Below are 27,238 nucleotides of genomic sequence, written 5' to 3'. Positions count from 1 at the left end.
CCGCCACCATGCGGACCAGGTCGTCCACCTGCTCGCACCTCACGCAAGCAGTCTCCCTGCCTCCCGCCGATGGCAGCAAGAGGCTCAGACACTCCCCGCATCCGGAGACCTGAACTGCCGCATGTTTGGACGGGCAGTCGGTCTGGGTGTGCACTGACTTCCTAGAGAAGGCACCGTGCCTGGTGGAGACCATTGTAGCCCAGTCGACAGGAGAGTGCCGTTACAGGAGTTGTCCCTATGGGCGGGTTTCCCCCCCATTTCCCCAAACCTGTTATATCTCCTGTTATATCTCCTGTTATATCTCCTCCAAATAAAATGTTTGTTCTCATTCTTACGGATGAATCATGCAAAATCCTTTGTTTCCTGAGTTGTTTCTGTGGAATTCTCTCCATTATGGGAGATTAAATGAGACAGGCAGAAAATCTAGAGTACCTCTACAGCATGGTTATCTAAACAAGATTTCTCTCAACACCCTGTTAAAGAGCTTGCAGCCTTATAGGCGAAAGTCTTTTCTCCAGTTGTGCAGTTACTAACATTTCCATGGGCCTGTCCTTTAATCTCAGGGCTGTTGGACACGGATTGATATGTGTCCTGTAGTGTCACTCTTTACAGCTCTCCTGAGGCTTCTAGGACTTTCTCTGTTGGCCTTCAGTTCCTCTTTAGAGCAATTTGCAGGCTGACATCAGAGGAATGCTCTTCTTTCTCCCTCTCTCTCCAACTAATGATTTTTAAAGCCATCCATTTCACTTTGCATTTGACATGAAGGCAAGGAAGTACATTTTAAAAATCACCTATTGGGTAAGTAATAAAAGCTTTGAGCCATTAAATTCGTACACGTTTTTCCTTAGCCTTTGCCAAGTTATGTGCAATAAAACAATTTGACTGTCCTTGACCACACTTGATTGTTGACTATCAGAGTAGCATAAGATATCCCTCAGACAGTCTGATTACATTATACAGCAAGATCATATTAAACGTGTCCTACATTTTTGGCTGGGACAGCAGCTAACCATGAAGATAGTGGAACCTTTGATTGTGAGGTGTTTCCTTTCTCTGTCCTATATAAGAGGAAGATCTTGTGCAAATTCTTCATAAGATCTTCTGACAGTTCACATTTATTGTTTTCCTTAGCTTATGGTTGTGTGCTGCATAAGCTGGCAAGCCTGCCCCACTATGACCCACGCTCCCAACAAAATTCACTTTAAACATCATGCTGCTGGCTGTGTGAAATAGAGTGATTTTAATAGGCTTGCTCAGTGACAAAAATCCATTTTAGATCTTCTCTGGCCCAGCCCTTTTTCATTTAATCAGTCAATAGAGTGCAAAGGGTTTATATGATGCACCCTCAGAAAAGGAATGCATGCTTATACCCTGTTAGACTTTTATTTTTTAAGATGCTTTATAAAACTAAGCCAATCCAGATATAATGAAAAGATCTTCCATTTGACATTCATCATTCACATTCATTTGTCATTAACTCACTGATATTGAAAGCAATCACGGGCTCAAAAATTAGAGTAAAACTAGTCTTAAAAAATATCTTCAGAACAACTGTAACCCTGCTGTAATACCTACATTTCTGTTTAACATAACGTGACCCAAGCTATAGAACACACACACACACACTTTCAATTTTTAAAGACAGAAAAAACAAAATCGTTCTCCCCTGCTGATGAAATACCCAGCTATTCTTTGTTTTTGAGCTATGACCTTCAGGGAATCTTCATTCATAACCAGCAAAAGACACATAGTGGTATTTTCTGTGCTGACATTTGTAAAGGCTGAGCCAAGTTCACCCTGGAGTTTTCTGAAGGTGTCCTCTGACAAAGGCCAACACAGTGGGAATTATGATGAAGAGGAGTTTATGAGAGCAAAAAGTAACTCACCCCCATGCCACACACACCTCCTTCAAGTCCCATTTACAAACACACAAACGGGCCAGGGAAGTCTGAAAAGTGGGCAATATCTGCTGAAAATAGAGTGCCAAGGCAGGAACAACGCATACAGCCCAGACATCAGCTCTGCACATTCCTCCTATAGGTTCTTCCCATGAAACCTGGGAAGACTGGGGTCTCTGACAGTTTTTCTATTGATCTCAGTGTGGTCCACGGGGCCTCCTATCTTCATTGAAACTTCCCCATTAATAAGTCTTGCAAGCCCAGTGTTATTTTCATTTTACCAAGGAATAAGTGAAAGTGAAGTTGAAGGATTTGCTGAAGGTCATGGAGACTTTCCTTACCAGAGCTGAATTTGGGGAGTTTGTGACTCTTCATCCTCAAATAGAAAGTGAAACTGTTTCTTCATCAGCATTTCTAAAATTGCTGCAACATTAAAAACAAAAAGATACCAGGAGACATCTGTATTTTTATAGTACTTAAGGTAACATCACCCACTTTAGCAATGGGTGTATTGCTAACCTCTTTATATAAAAAAATAAAAATAAAAATCCTTCTACGCAAATCCATCTCCAAAGTCTCTTTCTTGCTTTCTTGCCTGTTGTTCAACCATCATCATGAAAATTAGTACAAATTAAAATAAATATGTTCAACAAATCCAGCAATAACGGTTTCCTGGGTATACATATTGTTTCCCTGGATGTGGTCATTGGCTCATACCATAAAGTCTAATTCTGAGAATCAGTTGCAAAGATAGGGAAGATTTTCTGCCCACTGACATCTGACCTTGAAGTTTTGAATTGCTGAGTAGGAGCTGAAACCTGACTGTTCATACATTGCCAATGCCCAAATTATATAGAGAAGAATGGAGTTTGCAATAAGAGTGGGGTTGAGACAGGCAAATGTTAAGTGTCAAGCACTACATTGAAAGGGCAGGCATCTCATAAAATAACAGTCTGTTGATGAAGCATCAGACAACATTTTGTGTATCTGCTCTATTTTTAACATGCACATTTTAAATGAGTCTGTACCAGTTTGAACACTTTTTTTTTTTTCCTATCAAAGACTCATTATTACCATAATTTGTTCCACAGTAAAATCAAATATTCACTAATGTTTTTCATGTCAGAATGACAGGGGGGAATACTATTTTAGCACCACAGCAAATTCCATTAAATACAAGAAGAGTTTAAAGTCTTGTTGTGCATCTCAAGCTCCCGTTTTTAATTAGATCTCTTGTATCCTTATTTTCCACCGGGTGTGGGAATCCTTCAGAGCCAAACCCGTCTGGCAAAAGCACAAAACTTACTCACAGCCCATGGCTTTATTAGATTAATATGGAACTGTTACATATCATTGTGGACATAATGCAGCATCTGGAATGCTTTTCTCTCTCTCGCTCACTGTTCTTTCTCCCATTAGCATTAGTAAACAGTATTTTCTCTTTCACCTCTTCATCTAAAGAGTTGTGTATATCCACAAACCAACTTCTCACCCTCCCCGCAAAAGAGGCTGCTTTTGAACTGCAAACTCAGCACCCAGAAGTCTGCAGAAATTATTTTTAATTTTATTTTTGTTCCACTACTGACGGGGGCTGAATTTATTAAAGAAGCAACATACAAGAACACCTTGGTAGGATGATAGGATATCTCTTCTGATTGCAAAATAAAAAGGGGGTATTATTTTTGCCTTGTGGAAGAAGAGCAATAAGGCCAGCTATAGTAGTTATTGGGAGACTGCAGCGTTGCAGAAGCAGTGAAAGTCCTTGCTTTTAAGTAATGGCTTGAATCAGCAAAGTCTTTTGTTGCAAAGGCCAAGGTACTTAGCATGGCTTTACATTTGGCCATTCCACTATCAAGCACATCTTATTTTGAAATAGTGTTTTAAAGAGATATTTGAGTTTAATTAACTCTGCTGAGTAATTTCAAAACCAAACCAAAACAACAACAAAAAATAACCCACTTTCATCAGGCCTTTAATTCAAGCCATCATATGAAATCTGAAAAATCAGCTTGGCCTTTTGGAGAAGATGGTGCTATTGATAGAGTGACTAGGTCTTGCACAACACGGTGCTAACACTTCGCTGACCTCAGGACGCAAGCTAAGACAACACAGCACCGTGCTATATTGGAGAGTACCTGGCAGTACCTCCAGAATCACTGCATCATCCTCACAGCATGCAGCAAGCATGCTCCTGGATGTGGAGGCTATGGACAAGCACAAGCCAAGCAAGCAGCTGTCTAGGTTAACAGGTCACCAGAAACAGTCCTGCTTTGCCTACACCAGAGCCCTGGAAATTCATGGTGTTGGTTCAAGCAGAAAGGAAGGACAGAATGCGTGTGATGACGATGATTACTGTGTTGGCTGGGCAAGAAGAATCAACCTTTTTCTTTTGTTTCCTTCAGCCACTGCAGCAGCACCACCAAACTTGCTTCAGGAAGGCTCCCTGGGTCTCTGTTCTTCCCCATTTCTCACCCTCAACCTCTCTCCTTACAACAGAAGAAGCTGGCCCAGGCCACGCTCCTTATTCACCTCCTCTCTAGAAAACCTCGAGCAGCACACCACAGCTATCTAGCTCAGGTCACCGCCTTTCAAGCAGTAACACTTCTGTTGAGGTCAATAGTCCCTGCTTGATGAAAGCATCACATTCATTTCTCCTTCAGAGTGATCTCCCCAGGCCTGATCTGGCTGACAAAGCCACTGTCTTTCTGCATATTTTGCATAGCGGTCGGCTACTTGTTCTTATAGTTAAATAACAAAATTGCATCCAGTTTATTATTTGATTTTTTTTCTGGCTTAAAGCTTCTTATCTTAGCTGTTGAAAATGAACCGATTTCCAAAAGTTGCCTAACTACAGCTTTCACAGCCTAAGAGGCAGTGATTTTTTCATGTGTCTTGGCTACATGCTTATCTTTTCATTTCAGCATACCAGAGACACTTCTTTTCCTCCGATTCACCTCATGTTCCCTGCACACAGGTTTTTAGGGCTCTGACCTAAAGAGTTTTTTCTCTAACTGTATCAGACACTTTAAAGTCTAGATGAATTCAAAGGTGTACTGTGTGCAGACAGTTTTTCCAAACAAACTGGTCTTGAGTCAATGGGCTTGCTAAACGTTTGGGCTCACCATAAAAAGCCTTATGTGCCAAGGAAAACAGCTCCCAGAGCAGAGCAGAGCAGTGTCCTGGATGGATCTCAGGATGTACAGAACTGAGACGTGAGACTGCTTTAGCTGATTACAGTTCACTGCCCTTCACAGAAAGGACACTGTCCTGTTCCTACCAGTGGACAGAGATATTCCTGCATCTGGTGGGCAGACTCACTTCATATAGTAGTAAAAGTAGCAGAATCACAAGTAAAAGACTTGTGCCTATGAAGAGCCAGCATTCAGACCTCCTCTCTTGTGACCAGAGATGTGTTAAGGAGACTCATGTGGTCCTGCAGCCACTTAAGCCTCTCTGTGCTGTATATAGTTAAAAGCATATTTTATTTTTTTCCCCAATTTTATTTCATAGACTGGCTAAATGCTGTTTTGTATAATGATGAGAGCCAGGGGTCTAGCTAAGTGTGTACAGCTATTTCACTTACATTAAAAGAGCTAATGCCCTCAGTCTGCTGTATGTGAACTTAAAAACAACCCTCAGCTCAACTGCTCCAAATTACAATTTATTTTGCATTATCAAGGAACATGCTGAGGATCACCTGGAAAGAATAATAATTACCTCACTGTAAGCAGTGCTCTTGGAGCTCTCTACCATGTGCTTATTTTGTCTTATTCAGTATGTATCATTTTGATTTAAAATCATTTCTAAAAATTCAGTCATTGCCCTTGGCTTTCATTCTACTTAAGATACACATAATGCTGCACATGGACTGCTTTCTTTCATTATCCCAGGCCACCCCGAGTTCGACAGCATGCATTAATGCTGCACCCCCTATAGGGTAACACATCTAAGCCACGGACTGGAACATAGGGCTCAGTGTGCCAGTACGGGAGCCACATTTGCATTTATATGCTGGCGCACAGTGACACTGGGGGAAGAGGTAAGCTGAAGCAGTCACTTGACTCAATCTCTCTAAATAAATGAAAGGGGAAAAAGACTTGACAAATGCACGATAATCAACACAACTGTACACTGAAAGAATTATGGCAGAGAGGGTAAAGAGGAAACAGACATGTCTATTTGTAAAATGCCATCCTAACAAGGAGAGAGCAAGAGTTATAAGATCACTCACCTAAATACCTCCCAGGATGTCTTCTCTGATTAAGGATTTGTGAGAGTTATTGAGTTTTGAATTAGATGCACTTTAATAAAACAGTAGAATGTTCTTATCTGATTGCACCTGTATTGATTGTGTTAAAGAGGTCTATCCTCAGATCAAGGTCAATGATTTTACATAAACTGACTAGCTAGATGGAATCGCTGGCGGTATTTAGAACTCCCATAGTTTGTCCACCCTTTCAGCATATGATACTTAACCATAAAACTTGAAGAGAGAAATCCAATATTCATTCCATATTCTCTGTCTTCTAGCAACATATTACTTTAGTTAAAGTATAAAGTTATTTCCAAAAATACCATTCGTGTTACTAAACTCTCTAGTAGTGGTTCTTACCAGCTAGAAAAGAAATTTTGCAGCACATTTTTAAACAGCAACGTTTCACAGACTTAAAGAAACATTGCCCACTTTGAAATGCTGGACTTTATATAACCATCCTTCTTAACTTGATTAAATTGGGGCGTTAATCTGATTCATTGTTCCATTAGCTTCAGTAGAGCTGATCCAGCTTTCTACTGTGGTATTAAAATCTGGATGCTTTCTGAGTGATCTATTCAAAGATTTCCTCAGTAGCTATACATATATATATTTAAAGCTTTGTACACACGTGTATATATAGACATACACATGTGTTTGCATAAAGCTTTATACATTTTTAGTCTTTTAGCTCTTTCTGCTTGGGCCCTTGTTCCCAAATCTCAGGAGCCCAGGAAGTAAAAGCTGCCAAACGATCCCCAGCTTTATTAAGGGGTGGATAACAAGCCCTTCAGAGCTCAATGAGATCAGGGAACTACCACAACAAGTTAAAGTCCTAGCAGGCTGCTGAGGCTAGCACCAGCCTGCGTGTGTGTAGATGTAGATTGGGGGATAGATCCAGCCTCACCATTAGCTGTGTGGAGAGATCAGCCCCTCACTTTCGGAGTTGTCTGGGAGTGGACCCAGCAGGATGGCCTCCTCCTAGTCACCCTCACTTGCTCCTGACCCCACAGAGGATGAAGCATAGGAAGAGGGTTGTTCAACAGACTGCTTGCTGCTGATGGAGACACAGAGCACATCAGAGCAGGTACTGAAGCTGAGCGTAAGAGCCTTTGGCATGGGCCCAGTGAGCCTGCACTGTGGCTGAGAACGGAAGGAAGCAGCTATAAGCAGTCCCCTCAAAGCTCAGGCTGAAGAAACTCTTGGCTTGTGAGTTTTGCAGATGAGAAGTGATGATTTGTTACCAATAAGCAGGCTGGTGAGATGTACAGGTAAATCTGAGCCTCTGCAAACACTGCAGGAGCATTCCTCGCTTCATAGCAAGGGATGGAAACCAAGCATTAACTGCAAGTGGAGAAAGCTGCCATCACATTTATAGGTTGGGAAAAAGGACTGGCCAGGATCCACTAACCCGGCTGCTGTCGGAGAAGCTGCTGACAGGCTGAGGAAGAGAGCCTGGAGGGGACAGCTGCAGGGGAGCGATGGCTCGCTGCTGGGAGAGGCCAGGGAACGTCAGTGGTGCAGGTGCTGAGCCTGCTGGAGGCCCAGATGGTGAGAGACTTCCCAAGTAATACTTCCAAATGTCACAACTGAAATGCTCAGAGGGGAGAAGGGTCCCAATACCCACCGAAAGTAAGTTTTGTGCATCATGACATGAAGTCTATCAGCAAGGCGAGGAAAACCTGCCACTGCAGCTCTGGATGGAAATGCATCCTGTCCATGTAAAATATAGGTCAAGAGGCTGGTAAGGAACTGCTAGTCTTTTTGGTCAAAATTCAACCCTGCCCGTAGGACACAACAGGAAAGCAAGATTATGGGGAAGCGAAGTTTACACCAGGGGCATTTGGAGCTTTCCCTGGAAAGTCTCAATTTTTCACATCCCAGGTTTCAGAGATCACCTGGCCAAGACAACATACACCCAAAGGAGGGGAAAAAAGCAAAGCACTCACTAGTTAACTTTAAGCCAAGAAAAGTCACATTTGTTATCCACAGCAAAGAACACCAATAAGAATCCTGTCCCTTCTTCAGCTGGCATGTTTTCACAAAGGGTGGGATTTCATGTGGATGATGCATTGGCTTCCATCTGTTTGTCTTGTTGTCCTGGTGCTGCTAAGTGCTGGGGAGGAGTGAGTGTGTTCATTTGTGGGTTTTCTTCTCCCTATATTCTCACGCTGGAATAAGTGCAGGAAGGAATTAGAGGATGGTGCTTCTCAGCCAGAAGTACACCCAAATGGTTCAGATGAGACGGTGTCCACACAATACCTGGTCGCACAAGTTTCTCTGGTTTAGTTGTTATCACATTTGCCTCAGCAACTAAACGTTCTCTGTCTGCAAAAAAAAAAAGTAAAAATCGTGATGAATTTTACTCAAAACCAAAGCCAGAATAAAAGACTTATTTCTTATCAGTGATGAGTAGGATCCCTTTTCCTTGCAATTCCACTGAGCTACTAAGATATGAGATACCTAATCCTTTTCTTTCACGCATTTGCTGATTTTTTCAGTTCTCACTAATTAACTTAATGCAAGAAAGAATCTGTAGGCTTTTGAACAGGCTCAGTGACTTGTTTCTCTGCTGTAGCAGTTACAGGGCCTAATAAGCACAGAGCTCCTGACGCAATTCCAGGCAGCAACCTTGCTCTTTTGCTGCTGCTCAGCAAGGATTTTTATTTTCCCTCATTTTGCAGGAACGAGCAGAGGTCTCCTTCCAGCGTAGGGGGTAGCTTGCTTAGACAGGTCTATGTTCTGGGGGCTGGGAGGGAGGGAGAGAGAGGAACTATGAGTAAGCGAAGCAGTGGCTTCATAGAAATGTAAGCCATCAGATCAATTCGCTAAATGAAACATAGTAAGCACGTTACTTCAAAGAGATTTGTACCTTGGCAACCGCAGAACTTTCAGGCTTGAAGCGTGATGTTTGCCATTTCTCCTAGCCTTGTTTTTACTTCTACGAGCTGCAGGAATGAGGTACAAAATATAAAGAGTGTCTTCACATCCCAGGAAGGAAAGGCCTGCATTTGTAGGAGTCCTCTATGACTTTGAGAATCCAGCCATGCTTTCTTTAAGTGAGGATACAAGGGTATTGCTAGCAGAGGTCCCACAGAAGCTTAGGCCAGGTAAAACAGAGAGGCTGGAGGTAAATTCCTGGGCTACTAGCCTGTGCCAAGTGTCCTGCTGCAAGCCTCGCACTGCCGCTGTTACCCACTCTAGAGAGTTTTAATTTTGCCCGATTTTACCTGTACAAGCCATGGCCATTTTCAGGGCAGTCAAACCCAGCAGTGCCTTAAGGGAAGCCAGAGCAGTCCCAGTGCTTCAGGCAAGAGAGGCAATGCTGAAGGACTGGAACTGAGTCTTTGCTTCACTTCCTGTAGTGACAAAAGGCAAGCTCTTTGGTGCCAACAGATACCCATGTCCATCCTTTCTCCCTCCTCTATTTGGACAATTAGACACAATCAGGGCCTTTCTCTGCTAGGAACAATGTTTGGGCAGAGAAACTTTCAGGGATGCTGGAGCTCTAGAGATGCAAACATAAACCAGCTATTTGGGCTACAGCCCAAGAAAACTATCCCAAAGGTATTGAACCCAGGGCTCAAGTAGACTTTGCCTGATTGGACACAAATAAGGAGAAGGTTGGGTGCCTTTTTGCTTTGGAACTGGCAAAGCTCTGAATTTGGATTGGTTATCCTTCAGTTTCTCTTCAGACATCCTCACTAGCTTAACACAAGCAGTGCCAAGCACTTGTTTTTCCACAGCCTTCCCAGCACACCTCTGGACACTAGGGTCGTGGGCGGCAAGGGCACCTCAGAGAAGGACAGAAGACAGGGTGAACAAATGACCACTTTTTAGAGCTCAGTGAAACTCTTTCAATCTTACCAAACAGTCTGCATTACATATTTGTTTCTGTCTTCACAAGTAGCAGAGCTGGAGACAAGCCTTTATTTCCTTTTTAAATGAAAGGGAAGACAAAGTTATCCCTCAGGACGTCTGTCTTCAATCAATAGAGATACAGCAGTAGGCACTGTGGCTGCAATAAGCCAGATCTAGAAATAACAAGCCAACTCAAATCAAGTATCTGTCAAGTCCCCATCATCTCCTATACTATGAATGCAAATGTCTCCAGTTTCTATAAGCACACATTGGAAGCAATCAGCATATGTGTTTAAAAAAAATAAAAATCTAAAGCCAGGCAAAGAAAGTTCAATGTATGCGCATAAAAGGAAACATCTCAGATCTCTCCTCAAAAAGCTTTCAGGTGTGAAAACATATGGAATACATTCAGCTCCGAAGCATTTGGTCCCCACTCCAAAAATAAGCATAATCCATGACATGCTCTTGGCGGCCCAGCCAAGGGGGCAAACGAACACGGAGGCTGAGGAGAGGAGGTGCTCCGTGCACCAACAGTGTCTCGGCTGGCATCCGACACTGCCACCCATGCTGCACCTGCTGTCTGTATCCTCCAAGTGCTCATCTCCAGGCAGCTGTTAAATAGGCTGGCACCTCTTGTCAGCAGCAACTTCAATATGGGGAGGGGAAAGGGGAAGCAGGAGTTTAAAAAAAAAAAAGTCAAAACATACTAAAAGAAAGTAGAAGAAATGGGAAAGCACATCAAGCCCAAACTAGAACAACAAACAAGAGAGAAGCCTGCGGTGGGAGAGGAAGAAATAGAAGATGAGGCATTGTATAGCAGCTGTTACTGGAGCTACTCACTGCAAACAGAAAATGCTTCCAGGGCTACCAGTCTTACCTTGTGAGGTGCCCACCCCTGCCATGGCAGGCTCACCCAAGCTTAGTTAACAAACCCAGACAACGCTGTAATTTATAATGTTCGTAAACAAGCATTATACAAAGAGTTGCGTAGCTCATTATGCTTCTTCTTTGCTAGTACCTTTAAAATCTCCCTTTCCTACTTCAGGAGTTTGCATGTATTTCCAAATTAAAAAAAAAAGAAAAAAGAATTAAAACTCAGGTCATCAGATTCAGACAAGGCAGAAACCTGTTGACCCTGCAGACTGGGGCCCGGTCTCCCAGCTGTTCTCCACCTCTGCAATCCTTGGGCATAACCTTATGCAGTGAGACACTTCTTCTTCCTCTCTCCTAATTCACCCCAGGAGTGGAGGGGGAAGAAGAGGAGGGTGCGGAGAGTACTTCCAAAGGTTGACCTAAGTCTGGTGAGGTTAATTTCTGTAGTTAGAAGACAGTGAGACAGGCATTATCTAAAGTACAACTTGGAACGGGATCCTAACTTGGTTAACTGAAATCCCTTCTCTGTGATTCAGCCCTTATTCTTTTTCCTGTCATGTTGCCTGTGGGGGGAAGACTGCAACAAGAACGAGACCCCATGCCGGAGGCAAAGCTAGAGAACCAACAGCACCAGGAGCTGCTTCTGGAGCTTCTTTCACAGTTTTGACTGAGTTGTCAAGTTGTGCTGGTGGGCTCCATCCTCCAGGCTCCTGCACTGTTTTTTGCTGAGCTTCTGTCTTCCCCTGCTCCTCTTTCTCACTTCTTTTTCCCTCCTTTTCCATTTCAACTTTGCTTCTCCTAAGGAAGCCTCCCACATCCAGCCCTCCCCAAGCCTCAGCGCCATCACGCTGATTGCTGCTACCTCCCTGCTATCTCCAGATGTGTGCTTGATGTCTACCCACTGCTGTGCATGGCCAGGCCAGGCACAACATGAGGGTTGCAGTGCAGAGGGCAGGACCTGCCTGCTGGCTTGCTTGGACAGTGTCTGGGAAGATGGAGCCTCTTCTTGGTAGATTTTTAGGCACAACCATAGCAAATGGGATCCCCTGAGAAACCCACACAACCATCCCCTCAAAAACAAAATTGTTCCAGGCATCAAGGTCATATAGAAATGCCTGGGGAGTGCTGGGAATGAGACATGAGCATTAAGCAGAACACCTTTGTGTGGTTTTGCTTTATAAATGTCCCGCACACGTACATAGACACTGATTGTTTTTTCGTGTGACTCAGATAAATATGAGGCAATGCTGCTTTATGTCAGCAAGAGTAAGCAAAAGTGATAACAAAAGCAACATGATAAGGAAGCTCGCATCAGCAAGATGAAAGCATTATTTTTCTACTTTCTGGAGCTTTTTCACTTTAAATGCCCGGTTTTCATTTTTCACGTGTGTTAATAATTACAAGCCAAGAAACCCAAGCCTAACACACAGTCTTTCTGCCAAGTTAGCTCCTTAAGGGTGCAAATTTAAAGTCAAGGTTATGGTACTGATACAACTAGGGAGGCACTGTGAGCTCCTCTACATTTGTGGAAATGGGCTACATTGGCATAAACATCCTGCTCATAATACAACTGCATTGTACTAGGGCCTACATAGTGCTTTTAGTATACTAGTTTCAAGCCTATATTTAAAGCAGTTCAGAAACTGCATGTAGGCAAACGCTTGGGAATATGTTTTTGCTCTTCAAACAATTATAATCAAAGGAACAATACTGACCCCATTGCAGTCGGTGGGAGTTTCACTTCACATTGTTTTCAGAGTTTCTTTCAGCTCCTGGAGAAATTTCTGTTAAGTCAACAGGCTCTCATGGTGCAAACAGATTTTCGAGGTTAAAAGAAAAAAAAAAAAAAAGAGAGAGAGAGAAAGAAAGAACACCGACTGATCAAAGGCAAATCTATGACTGCATCGCCTACATACACATTAACACCTCATTAACACTACTTGTACCTACAGAAGAAATCAAGCTTGGGAACAGCTCTGGCACAGAGTAAACAAGTCCTAGGTAGAAATCCTGCTTTTTTCTTCCAAGAGTACCAGAAGTAGCAGGTCCTTGATTGCAGCAGCTTTGTTCTTTCCATTTACGAGAACAGAAATGAAAAATTTCACCATTCTGTGATAAAGAGATCCTACATGAGAACTCATAATGATCATGATAAAAACAACAACAGCAAATTGAAGGTAACAGGAGTTTGTTGTTGTTGTTTGTAACATAGTACCACGTTTGTAGTATGGCTAAAATATCAAAATAACCTTTTGAGAAGAAAAAACATCAAAAGTTGGAAGTAAAGACACATGAAAGAATAACATAATTTTGCAAATGTTTAGTAGCCCTGAAGGTGAGATAGCATTAGAGATGGGCCACATCTAAAACCCCTTTAATGATAACGCTCAGTTCCCAGGGCATTCCCATTTTAACAAGATAGTACCCCACCAAAAAGCAGAGCTCCTTCTTGCTCTCCACCTCCTGCCAACTCAGCCATCTTTGGGGACCTCTTTAAAACAACGGCCTAGTGGAAAACAAGGTCATTAAAAACACATGGAGCAAGACCATGCCGTGCTGCCGCCTCGGTGGCTGGGGGAGCTGCAGCCTGGGCAGGGCAGTCAGCCAGCCCCATGCTTGCACCTCGCTTGCTGTTTTACTGAGTTCTTCTCTACCTCATCATTAGCAGGCGAAGGGAGAAAATCTTCCTTAGGCCCATACTGAATTTACACCCATTTCAATTCTCTAAAACCAATTTTGTTAAACCAGATCAGATGTTCTTATGCCGACTTAGCTAAAATCAATTCCTAATTGATTAAAGCCAACTTGAAATAAAATTGTCTAGGCTATAATAAAGGGTGTCCGTGGCAATTTAACTGACTGGATTTAAAATAACCCCATCAATTAAGCAGCTGCAACTGCCGAGCTTTTCATGGCTGGGTTTGCTTCCTCCTCTGTGCTCAGGAAGCATTAGGTGCAGTGGGGACCTAATCCCTACCCGTGTATCCAATTGATGTGCTGCTGCAGTAAGGAAGTAAGCAACCAGAGCGCAGCTCACCATGCAGGGTATCAGGATGGAGATCCGGGGTCTACTCCCAGCTTTCTGGTCAGCCCTGTGCATTCTGCAGCCACAATACCCTCCTTTCATGCAGGTTAAGTGTGGAGAAGGCAAATTCCTGGGGGCAGGAGCCATCTCATACCTTGTGCTTGCAGGCTACTTTCATCGGGGGGATGCAACCTTGTCTGGGCCTCTGAAGTGCTAGCATTAACCAAATATCTGCCTTTTTAAAAGGATAAACACTGTACCTTTCCACTGTGGTCAATTATTTTTTTTATATAAGCTTTCACGTGTCCATGAGTGTGAGAGAAAATGAATCTGAAGGTTGTTTGTCTCCATTTCAGGCTTCTGTCATGCTCTAAAATCACATCCAGATGGAAGAAAAATAAATAAATCATGGCCACAAACCTGCTGATGAAAGTCAGATGCACTAGCTGGAGTGATTTTGGGCGCTAACTATACATTTGGGGACTTTTGTAGGGAGATTCTGAGGTGCAGCAGAGCATTAGCACCCACTCGCAGAGTATAGCAGAGGGTCTGGGGAGGTTTGAAATGCTTGGCTGCCACCGCAGTCCCTCCTGTATCAGCTACAGGCCCCCTCAAGCTGGAACCCACACTAGGTTCGGAGTGCTCTCAGTTTTCAGGTGACAGCTCTAATCTGTTTCTAAGCTACTCAAAACTTCTGCAGATATTTTGGAAGGGTAAAGGCGGCAGCGGAAGGGTTGGGTGCTTGAAGCACTGAACATTTTCTCCCCGTGAAAGGAGTACTCCAAAGGTGTTCTGCCTGGCACGCTGGTCAGCAATGGGAATGAGGCTGGCTTCACTTTACCACCTTTAGGGTAACATATAGACTAACAGAAGTTAAACAGATCACGTCGCTCAGTCCTCTCTCTATGTTGCATATCTTTCCTCTGCCAGCCCACAGGGAACTGAAAAATACCCAAACTGCTTAAGTGCTTATTCAGAACAGAAGTGAGCCAAAGCTGGAATTGGTTATGCAAACAATCCTGAACACTGGATTTGCCGGTAAGACAGGATTCGCATCCAGGCCACCCAGTCTTTGTTACTGCAAAACCAAAAATCAGACAGTGATTTTCTCCAAAAGAACCAGAATGATTCTATGTCTACTTCACTTCCACATTTTGATTCCCTGCTTTGCCATACAGCCCACTCAACATCCTTCCCCTTCCAATCACAGCTTCACGCTTCCAACATTTAAATGATTTACATTGCAGTAGCCACATAAGAAGGGTTCTCCTTTTTATTACATCCCTTTTCAAATCAAAATCTTGTCCTGAAATCCATACAGAACAATGGTAAGGGACTAATGGACAATTAAAAATCTTCTAGTAAATGAAACATATTTCCCCCCCCAAAAAATCAGTTGATTACTTTGATTTTTTCCATCAGTAACTTCTTTAGCTACTCAAGAAATTATTTTTAAACTTCTTTCCTTCAATTCTTTTTTATGAGAAGTACTCAACTCTGATGAAATTCTGGTGAAAGTGGAATAAGTCACTACTTTCAATACCATCCTGAAGTGAGAAAAAATACATTTGTATCAACATATGTGTGTGTGTGTGCACGCACTCTTTACACACTGAATTATCCTTATATTAGACATAGATTTGAGTCATACCTTTTGGTTTAGATCCAAATTTGAATCCTCTCAAGTTTTGGAGGTGTTTGAATCTAAATTTGTTGCTCAACCCAAAATAAAATATAAATAAATAAATAAAAAGGATCCTATTCAAAATTAAGAATCCATTTAAAGTTCAAACATTTCTCACCAGTAACCTTTCCCTAAGCGGCAATGACATTTGAGCTTTGCAAATGACACACAGTCACATGAAAAACATAGAAACATTATGTCTCTACTAAGGTACCATCACAGGATGGCATTCAAATAAGCAACTAGAACTTCTGCCAGCATAAATCACTATATTCCCCCTGAGATTCCTACCACATGAAAACCAATATACCATGTAAAGGGACACAACAATTTCAAACTCACATTTTTATCCTTCATTGTGAAAGGGAACGATACTAAGTCAATAAAGAAAAATGACAATACGTTTGATTCACTTTCTTTAAGCATTTGATGGGATTTTTACTTCTTCCTCTGTGTAATCAATGAACCTCGTTTGTGTAGGTTTTTCAAACATTAACAAAGGACTGTGTAACAAGATTGTGTCTAAATTATCAGAAATAGTGGAGAAAAAGTCAGGAATAGGAAGAAAGGAGCTTAGAAACAAGTGCTATATAAGAAATGCTTTTTATTTTGCAGTTGACCACATTCCAAGCTGAATTTGCCCTTTTCTTAACAACTTCAGTATAGATTTCTCCTAGTTGTAGTTCTGACAATTTAACATAATAAATTATGATACTAACATGCTAGGATACAGTTGTACTTAATAGCCTATTGAAGGCAATTAAGTCCTTGTGAAGGCAGGCAGAACAAATTCCTGAGAAAAATATGAAAACACAACCCTAATAAATAACTTTAATCCACACAAAACTTGAAGTTTAAATTTCGAGTGTGTGGAAGAGTTAGCCATAAAGCCACAGGCAGGCTGGACAGCCCTACCAACAAAACGTCGTGTAACTGTGCTGCAGTTAAGCTGGACCAGATGATACGTGTCTCCAAACCTTTGAAGGTGGAGCAGTATCTTTTGTTTTGGAGAAAGAGCATGAATACAGTCACTGGAGGCAACACTCGTCATGTGTCCAGCCTGAGGAACAGACATCTCCCCCCACGCCATTACCCGCAGGACAGAAACCCACCCCACAAACCTTCCTTGGGTTGTCCTCCTCAGTTGTAGGGGGTCACCATCAAGGGCTGCACCAAAATTCCTGGCTGCACCATCACCCCAAACAAGCAGTGGATAAATGGCACAAAGGCTCTGCTCTTGCGCACTGCACCTTGACTTTAATCGTTGTAAATTTGAAGCCCAAATTCTGAGTGTGTGAAGGAGTTAGGCATAAATATATACCCATTTCTTGCAAACGATATGTTACCAACACTCAAGAATGAAGATGACACCTGTGCAGTCAACAGCAGAAGCTGTTGCTTTGCCAAAATTAAGCACTTATAGCAGAGAGCTTGCTTAATTTAAGCATGGTGACTACCCGTGTCTACCAACTGTAGCCAGGGCCTGGGCCTGGGCCTCAGGCAGGATGAATTGCTCCTCACAATCCCGTGCCGCAGTGCATCGGCAGCCACAATGCCTGCCTTTGCCTCTACAGCACTTGCTTTAAAGGCCAGCCTTCTGCCTCCATCAGTTTGATTTGCAGATTACCACAAAGAACTTCGTAAGTTTGCACTTGAATAATAAATACATAAATAAACTGGCATGAATAACACTCCTGGGAAATCAGCAATGAATTGCCAGGTGTATTTCTTACTCAAGGGGAAGAAAAAGAGAAAGAGAGAAGATGAATAACTGGGAGAGAATTATGCTCCAAACCTTCCCTGGTCATGGAGTATTGACAGAATAAGAACTGCTGAACTGTGGGCTATTTGGAAATGCATTTGTCAGTCAGTGCACAACCTCCCCGAAGTCTGAGCCTTATATTTGGTTAATGCTATTAGTGCTCAGAAAGACTATTAGGAAACTGACAGATGAAAATGATATCTCAAATTAGTATTTCTGGCTGTTTTTCCCTCCTCTGGGTTATTTCTACAAATCAGATGTTGTGAATTCTTATCTTGTTCCCAAATCGAATAACTCCAGTGAGCGGCACAGGCAGGTTTTGAAAGAGGAATCTCCAGTGGTCTGTGCCTCAGAGCTGTGGTTTATTCTCTCCCTCCTTGACTTTGAGGCAGCTTCATTAACTTGGACTTAGACTCTAGACTCAACTCCTGTTGTGGAGAGAAAAAAAAAAAAGGGCATGAAAGAAAACCTCAATGTGATCCAGACAGACCTTGAAAAATTAGATCCACAGCAAAAAGAATACAGTCGGAACTTGCAAAGACATTTTATTTTATTGGCCTTGTAATTTCCTCACTAAACACGCTTTTAGCAGCCTACCCCTCTCAGAATCTTAATCATCTAACGGTCCCTCATAATGGCCCCATTCATGGCTCTGCAGAGCAAAAGCACTGTGATATCGCAAACACAGGAACTCAGAAGATACAGCATGTTCCCGAGGAAGGGCTGCACACCCACAGATAGTTGGCAGAGGGAACTTGCTACTTGGAGAACATAAAATAATACAAATATGTGGATTTTCTTTCTTTCCTTCTTTCCTTCTTTCTTACTTCCTTTCTTTTTATTTTTTCTGAAGCAAGGAAGAAGAGATGCTGTGGCTGATCTGTGTGTAAAGAAAAAAAAACACACTGATATACAGTTCTGAATAAAGCTGAATATTATAGGCTCTCCATCTCTCTCCTCCACCGTTTCCGACTGTTCATTGACTACTATAAATTAATATGACGTGATATATTGTATGGGCTGGAGACATTTTATGAGCTTTTGAAATCTTTTTCAACAGGAAATGTGAGGCATCACTTACTGTTCAGGCTTTTTTGGTTTTGTTTGTTTGGAAATGAACCATAGGCTGAAAATATTTCAGCTGGATCAGAACAAAGAATAATGAGTTGGTCAGCATCCTTGAGAACTGCACATTTTCAGTGATCCAAGTACATACTTCTGCAGATCTTTTCTATGATAGCAGAAAAAAAGAAAATACCATTGCATCAGGAGGTAAGTAACTGCAAAGTTTTCACAAGCTACTAGCCCTGAGATTCTGTTATCCCTGAAGCCCCCAATGATTTATGTTTTCTAGGTACTCTTTGCAATCATTTTTTTTTTCTTAAATTCAGACTGACTTGATCTAAAAAAAAAGGGGGGGGAGGGGGGGAGAAGATTTTCCAAACAGAAGCTATAACACATGAAAAATATAGCCCCAGAAAATTATGTTTCTTCACTTATATTAAATAAAAACCCTTTCAGAAAAACCTGTAACTACTGAAACAAACAATACTACAGTTCAATTAAAAAATAAATAAATCACTGTTCAGAGGAAATATCAACTCCTTGAGATGATAGTTTAATTAATACACCTGATATTCTAATAGTCCCAGTTATTTCAGGATCTGTTCAGGTCCCCAGAACAGACAGGTCCCCAGTCTACTCATTTAATATTGACCAAGAGCATCTGGATAACTTTATGAAGCTCTACCAGTTTTTATTCCAGCAGGAAGCAGTGTGCTCCCTCCAGAACTGGTGGGCTAGGCAAACACCATGATCTGTATTCCTAGCTACAATGGGAAAACTAAAGTAGTCCCCAAAACAATGGTAAGAATTATGTGGAAAAATTGAAAAATAAAATAAAAAAAAAAAAATTATCTAGGACCCCCACAAGATCAAGGCAAAGTTTACGTTTGGTCCACATCCAACCAGCCTAGCATGTGCAGATGTGATCCAGATCAATTTCCATATTAGAAATATCTAGATTAAAAAAAGAAAAAAGGGGGGTGGGTAAAGAAAGCAATAAGAACTATTGCAACTATTGTATAGCATACAGAGAGTACTACATACCTAAAGATTTATGGATGCATCCACACTTGAAACTATGATGCAAGGTAAGAACCTAATCAAAATGGTTTTGTGGACAGGGCTTCTTTCCAGAGTCCTGCTTTTAATTACCAGAGAGGCCACCTCAGAGAGGACACTGTGGCTATCCAGCAGCCTGTGCATGAGCCTCGTTAGGAATCACCTTTGTGTTGGTTGTGCTCCAGGAAACTCATCATACGGGCATGTAAAGACCCACCACAACACTGGTACCTTGTAAGAAAAACAAAGGAGTCTAGGAGAAAGAAACAGCTTATTTCTGCCCTGTGAAAAATGTCTCCTCCAGAAGAGAGCAAGCAGATAGCTGTATGCGTGCCAGACTACCGAACCGCACCTGTCCTAGACTGATACGGCAGCATCACTCTCCACATTTCATGAATAATAAATGCGTGTGTTAAAGGAGGGGATTGCAAGAGAAGATAGGTTGAAGGAAAGCGTAAGTTAAACCGCAAGAAATGCATCTAATACTTGCCTTTACCAACTGAAGCCCAGAGTTTTGCATCACTAGGCAGAAGGAACAAATTGACCTCTTCACGGAAGTGGAGCACTGGAGATGTTTAATGAATTGCTTCAGAAACAGAATCAGTTCTACACCGAACACAGGTATCGCAGGGAGGAAAAAAAAAAAAAAAGACACATAAAAGCACTGTGCAAACTGCTGACAGCACTAGCTATGTGAGAGACAATCAAGGTACTTAACGTTTTAAAACACATGCCTGACATAATAACCAACGCTGCAGAATCCTCATCCAGACACTGAATGAAGAGGAGCAATACTACACTAGGATCATAAAAGATATCCTTTAAGCCTCTTGCATAAATGCGTGTGTTCTGAGCTGGAGAAATGTTAACTTATATCCTTCATGCACCTAGGGGCCGTTTTCCACCTCGGAAGCTGAGGGGAGCAGAAGGGGGCATCATGCTATTGATTTTCTACCAACATGTTTAACCTTCCACTGCTGCTGTCAGCACTTCCAGTGTTAATGCCAACAGCAAGTGAACTACCTGCTGGCGTGCAGCGGGATTGTTTCAGCTGTAAGATTTGGGAAATCAGAGGTCCCTCTCCCGGCCGAGGGTTAATTATTTCAATGTCCATACCTGAAAGGGTGTGGATGAAGGAGAGAAAGGGGAGGGGTGTCTGCAAGTTCAGACAGCGCTTCCTGCACGACTCACAAGCAGCCGCTCTGTAATTTCCCTGTGCCTTTGGTTCTGAGTCACACAGTAACACTCACCAACTAGAATATACACAGTTCTTCTAATGAATATTTCCTTTAACAAGTGCTGTGCTGTAGCACAGCAGCAGTGCTCAGGCTGTGGGTGGCGAGGAAGCAGCAGCCACCGTCCAGCTTTCAGGCCCTACAGGGGCTGCTGGAGCAGAGACAGGCGTTTTGCAAGAGTCAGTAGCTGGAAAGGCTGGTAACAGCTTGTGTAGCCCTGCATTTCTGGGTCACTAGGGCAGGTTCAGAAGCACAGAGGAGCCGGCTTCATCTCTCCAGCAGTCACCTGGTGCCCACACAAAGTGAGGCAGTTGCTTCAGTCCCGCTCCTCCCGAGCAGCTGCTTGTGCTCGCTGCGAACCCACGCTGGCTCCTTGATCACAGGCTCCTTAGAAAAGCACGGCAGCGAACCGATGTATAGCTTGAACTGCTCCCCAACGCCTGTGAAGCCTGATTTATATCAGGCAGCTGATGTGTCATCCTTACAGTAAATTACAATTGTCTTGAACTTTTGACCAACTTACCTCCACTCTGTCTACTAATGTAGCTCCGCTGAGTGTAATTCACACACTTCCCACTGTTGCAGCTGCTGTCTATAAAAGGAACCTCGGCAAGCAGGAAAACAAAGTCTCTCCTTGTCCCATACATACACAAGACCCGCACATGCACGATTCACAGCAAAGGAGAGCAATATTCAGTCCCAAAGCAACTGCAGGGCTGCACTGCAGTAACATGCAGACAGGCAAGGGCCGAGCACTTCCAGCAGCACCCAGGGGGTCCCCCAGCACCCTGCCTCAGCACCCTGCCACAGTAATTGCTCCCCTCTAACGAGGCAGCAGGTACCAAGCCTTAGTACCACAGAGCTATGACGGAGTTTCCTAAAATGTACTCAATACGATTTTTGTTGTTGTTATTACCTCCTCCAACACAGTTTGGGCTTGCAACATTAAGACAGCTTGGGTTTGCATACAGAGGGAATACAAATAGCTTTCCTGCAAAATAAGTGGTGAAAACACACCATTCGCCGGTGCTGCGTGGCTTGCAGGATTTATCGTCTCCCGTTTGGGATGAACTGCGCAATTCTCTTGCGGCATTGCCATTATGAATAATGTGGCCACTCTAAACTCACACTAATAAAACCTGAATGTATCACCACATTGTTCGGCGCTATGTATAGGAGAGACCCATCCATTAGCGAGGCGGGCACTGAAAACTCTTTGTGACAGGAGCAGTGCAGGGACAGCTTCACAGCAGCTATTCAGAGCCACTTTACAACTTCCTGAGCACAGCCGAAGCTGGGCTGCCTGCCAGCACTTTGGGAAATGGTTGGCAGAGGAGGCTCTGGCCACTGATTTGTAGATCACATGAATCCCCAGGCAAAAGAAAAGGGGTAGTGAGAGTACCTGTTAGAGGGTACTTCTAGCATGCTCACGGCCCACCTTTAACATTTGTTTCAGCCCACCCATGCCTTTTACAAGTCCCATGGCAAAATCAGATTACTAAGATTGTGCAAATTGGACAACCACCCCATTACTTTAGCTACAGTTTTGCTATTGGTGACCACCGTAGCCTGCATGGACCATCAGAAACGTTCAAACCTGAGTGTGGTAGGCAGCCACGCCAATAACAGAGGGACAACCCAGGGGTTCCTGAAGCACCATGCTCTGAAGGAAGTTCCTCCAGCTCCTGGGGCTGCTAATGTGGTAGGGCAGGAGTAGAAGCACACCAGATTTTCTGCTGCTATTAGCCCTGTTACAGCAGCCGAGCATATGACCACATAAAGCACGTCTGCCTACTCAGAGCAGAGGCAAAACCAAAAGCAATGAATATCTATCAAGCAATACTATCTTCTCCCTAGCCAAAAGCCTTCAGACTTCTTCGCTAATGGCTCACACATGCTGCTTCCTGCATGCCCCATGACCAGGCTGGCTGGTCTCCATTTGTCCCGCTTCAAGACACTTTAATTTGATGAATGCTTTAACCCTAGAGAGCTACTCAGGAATGTACTCACACCATGTGTTACATTTCTTCTGCATGAAGATCCTAACAAATATCTTGCAGAGTTCAACAGCCTTCCTTTACAGAAAGCCACATCTTTGCTTCTGGATTGCCCTTTCCTCCAAGCAGCAGTATTTAGCCATGCAAAACAGTCCTGCAAATTCACCCGACTGCTGTGGCACAAAGACAGCCCTGACAAGAAAGTTTAAATTGAACATTTTTCAGTGGATGACAAATCTTGGCCTGCCTGAAGCCTCTGAAAGCCCAAAATGCAATGCAAATTAAAGTTCAAGGAGCCTAGAAGGAAACTATTTTAGCTTTAGGCTTTCAACCAAGAAAAAAAAAGTTTAAAATTTTATTTAAAATAGCAGTTCAATCATTTACTTTCCCAATATTAATGAACGCCTTCTGTATGTTTCCCCAGATAAGGCTGTGATTCACGTCGCAGGCATACCCCAGAAACTCAAAAGGTCAGAAAGATGGCAACAAAGAGTTTTGTTAATATTACCTAGAATCCACTCTGTTCCTTCAGCTATTTTAGTATCAGTAAATAATTCTTTACGTTTTCTGACCTAAGCAGTTCCGTTTGAGAAGTTTCCCAGCCTGGATGTTTCTAAAATGTTACCAAATGATTAAACACAAATCCTCAAATGAAGAGAGCAGGTTTTATTAAATATCCCAGAGCAGTGCTGTCTGCCCACACTTATGCCCATGTCTGGCTGCTGGCTGATAAACGCCTTGGCTTTAAGATATTACTTATTAGCATGCCTGTATATTTCCACCTCACACAGCCACCCAAGGGTGATTGCTATCTGTTAATTGAATTCCGTGCCAGTAACTGTGTCTTTGTGTGCCTACCATTATAATTTCGAGGATTGTGACTTCATTTCTTATTTACAAGTTGCAGCGATAAAAAAGTATTTATTTATATATAAGTAAATATAACATTTTTTTTGTAGCTATATGGGGGGTGGAAATCGCATGTGAAATGCACAGGTGTCTCTGTTCTTTTGCATTCCTTTTTCTCTTTCGTTTTAAAGGCATTCTGATTCTCAACTGAAACAGAGCTTGTGTGGGGCAGTGAAGGGAGAAGGGGGTAGAGAAACAAAGAGAGGTGCTTACATTCAGAGCAGAGCAAGCTGAGGCTGTAGAAGTACTTAGGTCCTCACTTTCCCAGCACTGGACTCTGTGTTGCAGGCTTATTGGAGTAATGATTTACACATGGACTGCACTTTATTCAAGCATTTCAGAGCCGTTTACCGTCACTGCCTTCATAACAATGTTTTATGGAATACTTCTGCCATTATTCTAGATGAGAAAATGTGATGTGGACATTGATTGAGTCTCCCAAGACCACACTGTGAGACTGAGGTAGGACTAGGTGAGAGATCCAGCCGACGACACAGGACCCCACTGACACCTGAATGGAGCCTGGCATGTCTGACCCTCAGGCCTGCATCTTGGCGACAAGAACCCATGCCTCAACTAGCTTGTGCTGGCCGCCAAAAGGAAGCTGAAGCTTTTGAAAAGACATTAGACCTTTTGAGTGGTAAGCACAGGAAACTCCTGAACCACCAACCACAGTTGGCTGCTACTGCGGGGAAAGCTTGTCTATAATCCCTTTCATAAATGCATGGGGATTCACTTTATAATACCTCCTGGCTTTCTTGCCCCCATTACGTCTGCAGGAAAGTTGTTCAAGAAGCTCAGTCCTTGGAGGATCAAAAGCTGATTTCTCTTATTAAGACCCACAACAAGCAGTTAGTAAGGAAGTGAATGTTAAAGAGCTTGGAAGGGGTTGTGGCCACCACAGATTAAGGGTCTATGGAAATGCAGGGTGATCTCTTCTATCCAGCCAATTAATATTTCACAAAAAAAGCAGTCAAGCCTACAGTCAAGCAAGCCCTTGTTACAGTGTCCTGTATGGAAATGGATTTCTTCCTACCCAAGTTACGCTTCTGAGCACGCCTGCTGTGAGAGCTCGTGTTCCCAAATGTCTGCAGAGGCAGCACCTGAGTAATGAATCAGTGCCTCCCTATCTGGATGTCAGGCACTCGCAAAACACTAGTTATTTAGTAGGAAACATTATGGAAGCCTTTCTTTTTAATAAGATTCCCAATATTTCCTGGAGCCTGTCTACATGAGAATCTCCTTCATCACTGATTTGCTTTACCTTCTTCCATAGCCAGAATGTGCTGATCTACAAGTGAATTAACATAAGCACCCCAGGAAGTTATAAAGTGTTTTGTGAACTGGAAATAAAAGGTTCAGGATCAGATTCATTTTAACAGCCTGGGAAATCTTTATCCAAATGATACTACTGTAGTCCAACCAGTCCCCAGTTTAAGAACACTTCTTGTCTTTAGTCTGGCTTTTATTAAAAAGCAGGATGCATATTGCCATAAATTAGCTTAAGAAAAAAATCTTTGCTTGAATTCTTTATATTCATCACTGATTCAGCTAACACTAAAAAATTGGCTTCAGCTACCCTCCCTTTGTCTTACAAGTCCTCTATAAATGGTATTATTTAGAAAATGAAATACAGTTACTGTTTTCAGGGAAAAAATACTTCCAAGGACAAATTGTTTGCAATATAATAGATGGAAGCAAGAATGCCATTTATTATTGAGATCACTCAACCTAATCTGTAAATTTATTTTGGCTGTTTAGAACTTAGGCAAACTTTATCCACTTGAACTATTTTATTTTTTTTTTCAGATTGGGTGTCACCCTCACAGTAATTATATATTGTGCTGAATTTAAGTTCCTGGATTTTGCTTTCTTAAAATATAGGAAAGCATTGTGTGTGCAAAAGGGCCCTTAAAAAACATTCTTCTAATAAACCTTCCAATAATCCTGTTGGACGATGTCAGAATTAACAGGGTTGAAACATTTCAGGATGATTCTGCAGGTGATTTGATAATATTTAAAACCGGAATAGTAAAAATAAATAATATATGCTCTGAAACCAAAGGAAAACCACGGGTCCACAGTGAAACAACCAGCAGTGCGAACTACCTTCTTCAGAGTCTGAATTGCTTACATTTTTTTCTGTCAAAAATATCATCACAAACACAATGTTCCTACAAAACATTTCAATTCTGACAAAGCAGCATTTCCTGGTGGAAGATATTCTGGTCAAAAACCTTTCAACAAAATGTACTTCAGACTCGGGCTTTGATTATATGAGAACACAGTGCTCTTTCAAATGTCTCAAATGCAAAATTAGTCCTGCTCTGTGCATAGCTCAGGACTGAGAGGTAAATTAATGCAGGGTGTTCTCTTGCTGCAAGCTCTTGCTATTGGGATGGGAAAATCAGACACATGCTCGCTAAGCCAGGTCAGTTGCTTAGGTGACCAAATCCGGGGAAGAGTTCTCATCTGAGAAACATTGTGAATTTGGCCCTGGTCTGATCCCAAGGCTTGGCCAGAGACTGGGGCCTTGGCCAGCGGCACAGTCATGCACCCATCGCGGCTGAAGGCTCTTGGGAGACAAACAGAATCTGCTCCATAAAGGCCATCTTATAAGGCACATGTATGTAACTGAGGACTGAATTTAGATTGTACCTTAACTTGGATGTTCCGTAAATCTTAGTCCTTGGCTCTGCAATGTTAATATTTTTTGAATCTGTAATTCTTGTTGTGTAATTGTATATAGTACATAATTACTCATAATTCATTACTGCACATGCGGCACTGCAGACAATGTTTAGACATTAAATCTCAGCTCAGTGATTGAATAGAGGGTACAGTAAAAATAAATATCCATGTATTTCATAAATATTTGCATAATGAGCTATTTAAATGCAAGAGATTCTAACATATGTAAACAATTGGAAATACTGTATGTGTGTAATTCTAAAGTGGATGCAAAAATATACACAACTCCTTCTAAAATCATATGATTTAGGAGTCAAACATAGCATTTTTTTTAAGGTTTTATGTATTCCAGTACTACAGACTGTAAATACCCATTGTATTAAAAACATGTTGCTCAGTACAATTAGTGAGTAAACTGTATGACTCAGACCCTTGGGTGACAAAGACAGTGGAATAAATGAGCCTTAGTTACTGTCCAGTTACGGTGAAATCTCTTTGCAGACTGAAGACATCCAAATGGCTCCTGAACAAAGTCAGCACAATCGATCCTCATTCAACAAATACCAGAGGAAATAAGTTTTCCATAGTTACAATGCTCCCACAGAACACACTGTAGAACTTCTCCTGCAAAACTGCCTCACAACTCAACGTGCAGCAGTGCATGCAATGGGAACTGAGAGGCTATCTCGACAAAAACACACCCCTTGCTTCTTATGGTCTTGATGCAATCTGAGGTTTCTGGACCTGTGCATCAAATGGCACCTTAGGCTCTACAACCCAGTTCCACAGATTAAGTGGTTCAGTTTGGTTTCTGCAGAGGAAATGTAATGGTAGAGGATGGAGGGAACAATAAGACTTTCAAAGTGAAAGCTTTTCTTTGTGTTAATAACCAGCCTGAGCTAGCTGTCAAGGAGAGAAACAATGAGC

At 42.4% G+C, this 27,238-nt stretch overlaps 1 long non-coding RNA gene across 2 annotated transcripts in view; it reads right to left on the bottom strand.

The window, feature by feature from the left end:
* The window catches only part of LOC310898103, a 241,419-nt gene that overhangs the window by 32,765 nt on the left and 181,416 nt on the right, over positions 1-27,238 (bottom strand). For both annotated transcript variants that reach the window (XR_014582959.1, XR_014582960.1), the window contains 10 exons: positions 19,970-20,085; positions 18,437-18,586; positions 13,315-17,783; positions 12,835-12,993; positions 12,600-12,686; positions 10,018-10,657; positions 9,023-9,098; positions 8,413-8,478; positions 8,100-8,321; positions 2,240-2,321 (listed from right to left, as the gene is read on the bottom strand). This is a non-coding gene — a long non-coding RNA (uncharacterized lncRNA). The remainder of the gene's footprint in view (positions 1-2,239; positions 2,322-8,099; positions 8,322-8,412; positions 8,479-9,022; positions 9,099-10,017; positions 10,658-12,599; positions 12,687-12,834; positions 12,994-13,314; positions 17,784-18,436; positions 18,587-19,969; positions 20,086-27,238) is intronic.

Source organism: Anser anser (genome assembly GCF_964211835.1).
Source record: "Anser anser genome assembly, chromosome: 3".
NCBI lineage: Eukaryota > Metazoa > Chordata > Aves > Anseriformes > Anatidae > Anser > Anser anser.
Note: the sequence above shows the minus strand (reverse complement) of the source record. Positions and strands in the feature narration are given on the sequence as shown.